Source organism: Tamandua tetradactyla, chromosome 3 (genome assembly GCF_023851605.1).
Source record: "Tamandua tetradactyla isolate mTamTet1 chromosome 3, mTamTet1.pri, whole genome shotgun sequence".
Lineage (NCBI taxonomy): Eukaryota > Metazoa > Chordata > Mammalia > Pilosa > Myrmecophagidae > Tamandua > Tamandua tetradactyla.
In genome coordinates, this window is record NC_135329.1 from 90,848,746 (window position 1) to 90,854,812 (window position 6,067).

Below are 6,067 nucleotides of genomic sequence, written 5' to 3' on the forward strand. Positions count from 1 at the left end.
CCAATTTTGCCAATTAAGAGCTGGACTTGGTACTTGGCTCTGCATGCCTCTTTTCTTGGGGCAAGCCCTTTTCCAGTATTCTGAGTTCAGCTAACTCCAAAAGCTCTGTTTATTGTTTTCATCCACCCTGCCTCCTCTCTGCCTGAGTGAGACCTCTGTTTCTTTTCATTTATTTATCTGTGCTCAGAACCTATATTTAGCAGTCTAAATTTGTTAATCAAAACCACAACTGGAGGTTGGTTAAGCTCTTTATCTCTTGCTCCTAGTGGAGAGGGTTTCTTTTTCCTACCAGGGAGAGACTCTAAAACAGCCTGTTGTGCCATTGGGGGTGGAGCACCAGCCCCCACAGTATGGGAGACTTTTACTTACATTTCTGTACTGTGATCTTGGATCTTCCACCCGTTTCAGGCTGGTGTACAATATGTCTGGTCAAGGAAGTTCCCTAAACAGTTGTTCCAAACAGTTCCTGGCTATTTACTAACTGCCCTAGAGGATGGACTAAATTCAACACCTCCCTACGCTGCCATCTTGCCCTGCCTCATCCTCCTTAAATATATTTTTTAAGCACATTTTTAATATTTGATTTAGAGACTTTTTCTAGAGATTTGAACATCAAGTCTTCATCAGAGATAGTTTCTATTGATTGCTTTTTATATCCTGTGCACCATCTAAATTTCCCGGTTTCTTGCAATTTTTGTAATTTTTTTATTGAACACTGTTAATTTTTAATATTATGAAATGAGAACTCTAGGAATCAGATCCTTCCCCCTCCTCAAGGACTGTTGATCATTGTACTTCTTATGTTTGTTTTGTTTTGTTTTCATTTTAGTGACTTTTCTCACGTAATTCTATAAAGCCTCTATTATTTGTCATTTGTGGTGATTAATCTCTATTAACCACTATGCTAATGGTCAGGTAATGATTAGACAGATATTTCCTTACATTTCTGGAATCAAAACTCTCTCAGGCTTTCTCACAGCGTTCTCTGTGTAAACGGACGCAAGCCTTCTATCATCAGCCAGGCAGTACAAGTATACTTTCACCTTCACATCCTGCTTGCCCAGAGGTTCAAAGTCAGCAAGAAGTTCAAGCTTAGATTCTTCTCAAGACCTTCCTGAATATGTGGCAGCCACCCACACAAATGAAGCTTTCTTGATCCTAGGGATATATTGGAGCTTTTCAAAGCTTATACAGCCATCTCGTTCTTGAACCCCTTACCACCCAAGTGTCTTGTATAGTCAACTGTTTGCCCAACTGTTACGTCACATCATACAGTAGGAACTAAAACATTTGACTATAGATGTTTTGATAAATACCTCCCAACTAGTAGCTTTACTACTGAGTGAGTTTGGTGTCAGGAAAAATAAAGATGAGTTTTTGAATCAGTCTTCCAGAGAGCTAGCACACAGTCCAAATTATGACAATTCTTCACAAATAGGGTCCATTCTGCTCTTTAGTGCTGAGAATGCTGTTATTTTTGAGGTTGCCTCAGACAGGTAAAGTAAGAAACAGGAGTACAATAAGTTAAAATCCCATAGATCTTGCTGTTCTTATACAGAGTCAGAGTTTTCGAAAAATTATTTTCAATAAGAATTCCCTGTATTGCTGTGAGCTTTTAGTTAATTTCCACAGTTTAAGAAGTTGAATCTGATACTTTTTAACAGTTTTTTTCTGTTATGGAGTTCCTTAATCATTTTTGCTAATACCACTACCATGAATTTGATATTTCTTTTCCATTTCCCAGATTGTGTTGTCTCACCTTGATAAGGTTTGAGATTAGATACATTATCTAATTCTCAGCTATTCTACTGTAAACACTCAAGGCAAACATGAACATTAGGTAGTCTCTAATCTAGGCCATGTCCATCACTTAGTTTCTTAGGTCCTCATGTCCTGCAATTTCCCAACTAAGGAAAGAAACAGTCTGAATTGGGATTGTGACTTTTTGTCTGTTTTCTGTTTGGTAGGATTTCTCCTCAACTTGAAGGAAATCTGGTGGTTTTCTCTTCAGGTACTTTTACTCAGAGCATTTGGACTATGGAATTTCAGACATAGGAAAGCACCATAATCACAATATTCAGTAAGTAGGGCTGTTTATCTAGAGTTATCCAACTGAGACACTAAAACTATTTTCAGTAAGTATTTTTATTGAAGTATGATTTACATATAGAAAAGTTTATTTGTACAACTTTGGAGATATTTATAACTTTACTTTTTTTATTGGTTTCTCTTTTGGTTCCACTGATTTCATTCATTTGAAAGTGCCTTAAGGCCCAACATATGGTTAATTTTACTTAATGTTTTATGGGTATATGAAAACATTGTGCAGTTTTTGTTTAGTTGTTCTACCAGTTAATGAGAAGGGTTCTGCTAAAATTTCTCACTGTAATTGTAGATTTATTTATTTTCTTGTAAGTCTATCAATTTCCACTGTAAGTATTCTGAGGTTTGGTTCACCAGGTGCATACAAATTTAGAGTTTTACGTATTCCTGGTAGACTGACACTTTGATTATCATGGAATGACCCTCTTTATCTTTAGTGATACTCCATTTCATAAAATCTATTTTGTCTGGTGTTGCTATAATCACACCAACTTTTTTTTGTTAGTATTTGCATTATTTAGCTCTCTTATCCCTTTATTAATATCTAAGTAGCATTAATATCTAAGCAGCATAGTTTCTATTAATTGAGTTAATATACTCTATTAATAGAGTTCCCTCTATTAGTATTGAAGCAGCATCGTTTCATTTTTTTATATTCATTTGCTTATGTCATTCATAAATGACAAGAATGACAGTTCTTGTCATTTAATTAAGATATATATTCTGTTCAAATTTAATGTATTTCTGGTATATTTTTATTTGTTTATTCAATTTTACTATTTCTTTCTATTTTCCCACTTGTTTTTGACTTTCTTTGTTTCTCATCCTCTTTTGAACTCATTTTTATTATTGTATTTTTCTCTCTATTTTCTGTCACAAATTCCTTAGCCTATTTTTTGAGGGGTAAACCTAGAGAATTTATCATGCATGGTCTTGTTTGAACAAAACCCATTAAAATAGTATTTTCACCTCTTTCAGTAAATTGCAAAACTGTAGAATACTTAACACATATTAAATGAAAATATTTCAAGCTCATTTATTCCCCTTACCCACCCTGACCTGGTGGTATGGTCACATATATTTTAATTTTTCATGTATATAAAATCCCAAGAGAATTTCTAATTTTTGTTTTACACAATTGATATTCATTTAGATCAACTCATATCTTTACTCTCTCCCGTGCTCCGTATTTCTTCTTACATTTCCTTCTTTCTATATGATATTGTTTTGTCTTTGCTGAAGAATTCCCATTAGGGTTTCAGTAGATTTACTGTTGCCAAATTATCTCAGTCATCTGATTTAAAATTTATTTCACATTCAAAAGGTAGTATATTTTTATTTGTATTGAATTCTAATTTGTCATTTCTTAACTTTGATTATTTTGAACCTATAATTACATTATTTTTCCATTTTTTTCTGAGAAGTCATCTCTGTCTTATTATTTCTTCTATCAAGTATCATTTATTTCCTACAGTTTTCAAGATTTTCCCTTTGTTCTTTAACGTCAGTATTAATATTTTTCTTACTTTTGGTTTGTAGAAATTCTTTAACCTATGGGTTGCTAATTTCTTCAATTTTAGAGAAGCTCAGTTTTATATATATATATGTATCTTTAATAATTATTACTTTTCTCATCTCCTTTTTCTCCTTCTGAGATGTCAACTACACATATGTTCCATATACATCTTATACTCTCTTTTGCTTTTTGGTTTTGTTTTTTTTTTTTTTTCTTTTATCTATCTGGACTTTCAATTTTCCTTGCATATTTTCTATTAACATATCTTCCTTCTCTTCAACTATATCTAATCTGCTTAACCCATCTGTTCATTTCTTAATTTCAGTTAGCATATTTTTGTTTCAAGATTTTCATTTTGAGTTTTTAATAGATTATAGTTCTCTGCAGAAATTTTCCATCCTGTCTCATATTTTCTTGAACATATTAAATTACTCCATCTCTAGCACCTCTTGATTTTTTTAGTCAGTTTATCTTCTGCCATGGTATGTTTGATAATCTTTCCTCAGTATATTTTTTCTAAAGGGTAAAAACTCATTTTCAACAATTCCACAGTTTCATTCCAGTGTATAAAACATAACACTTCCTGCAGAAAATCAAATGTTCTTTAGTGATCGTTGATGTAATGGCTGACGTTTTGCATGAAGAATTATAATCTGAGTCTTTAGATGAAATTATCAGCAAAGAGGATATATTTTGCTTTGGGGAGGCACTTAGGGAATAATCTTATTCCAATGAAGGATTAAGCTCATTTAGGTCTGGGTTACAATGTGTATGGAAACATTGTCTATAATTTTATTTATTCTTTACTCCTGGTCATAGCCCTGCCAAGATCCAGACCTAAACCTGAAGTGTTTACCTGAGCCTCTTACCAGGGCAGGCCCTCAAATCCTATGTTTTGTTTCCCAGATTTAGGATCTGTTGAAGGCTCTGCTCGCGTTCTCACCTTGCTAGCTTTTGGCGGCTGGGTGATGGCCTTCAAAGCAGTGGGAAGAATACAAGCAAGAGCATAGAAAAGGGAAGAGCATGCGAAGAAGCAGGAAATAAGGAAAGGAATGCAGGCAGATTACGTTTTCCAAGGGCCTTGAATGCCACAATGAGGAATTTGGATTTTAGCTCATAAAATAAAAGCCAAGGTTGTGAATCAGAGAAGTGGGTCTCTCTGGCCACTGCTTACAACTTGCCTATGGGCTAGTCCTCAAGGACTTTGGCTAACTTCTCTTTCCCTTCCTTTTAAAGGACTCAGTTGATTCCATGGGAGATTGTGCCAAGATGGGAGGGGGCAGATCCTCACATCAAAAGGGAAAGTTTTTCACACATATTCCCAGATAGTACGTGACTGGCCCCTGAGGGGAAAAGCTAAGAACGATCTGTGCTTGATCTGAAAATTAAGATGTGAAATCCAAGAGCCCTTTCACATTTCCATTCTTGCCTGTGATTTCAAACACCTATGCTTATAAAAGAAAAAAACAAAAAATTTTATTTAGCACTATTAAAATGAAGAGAAGCAGCACACCAAGTTTTGAGCTGCAATTTTTTTTAATCACCATGACTTAATTATTTTGCTCTCATTGTTTCTCCAATGTTGGAATTTTTCATTTTATTCTGCAGACATTTACAGGTTTGGTTTTATATTAATTTGGCTAGAATTCCCAAAAGGTCATATTGGCTGACTGGCAATTCTTTCAATTTAAAAAGATACAAATGAATTCTTAATTGTTTCTGAGACCATCCATTTGAGTAAAATACATATTTTTAAATTATTCAATATATGTGAGCCAAGATGTCTGTTTCTTTGACAATTAATTTTTTCCCCACCAAATTACAAAAATACTTTATTCATACTGTCTTTTTTAAATGGCATTTAAAAGGCACTTTCTTGGGTAATATCGAAGAAATTGAAATTCCAAAGTGACAAGTTATTTTCTCTTAGAGCAAAAAATAGAAATATACCCTTTGTGCTCAGCTCCTATAGTTTCTGGTGACAAAGATTCTCACATCTGGCAAGACTCTGCACCTCTCTGCCCCCCTCCACTGCCTGCTCCTCCTTAAGGTGAAGGAAAAGGGTATCTGTAAATGCTTAGCATTTCTATGCTTGCCCATAAAAGTCAGAAAATTCAGGAGCTATGAGCAGAGTGGAACTTGAAGGACAGATGGGGAGAGGGCAGGGCCTGAGTCTATTACAAGCAGTTTGGCATAGATTTGGCCCATATTGGGTAAGAGCAAATGGGATGAATCAAAGACATTTTGGGAAAGAACAGAAAGGACTTGGTAGAATTTATCTCCTAAAAATTGAGGCAGGGAACTTAGGTATAAACTGCCCAGGCTTCGTATTAGACATCGTACATTTTCTAATTGATCATCTCTTCATTTCTATACAAGCCTGCCCAGAGGAAGAGATTCAATAAATATTTGACTAAGTTATAAGTCAATGAGAATCATAAATGTGTG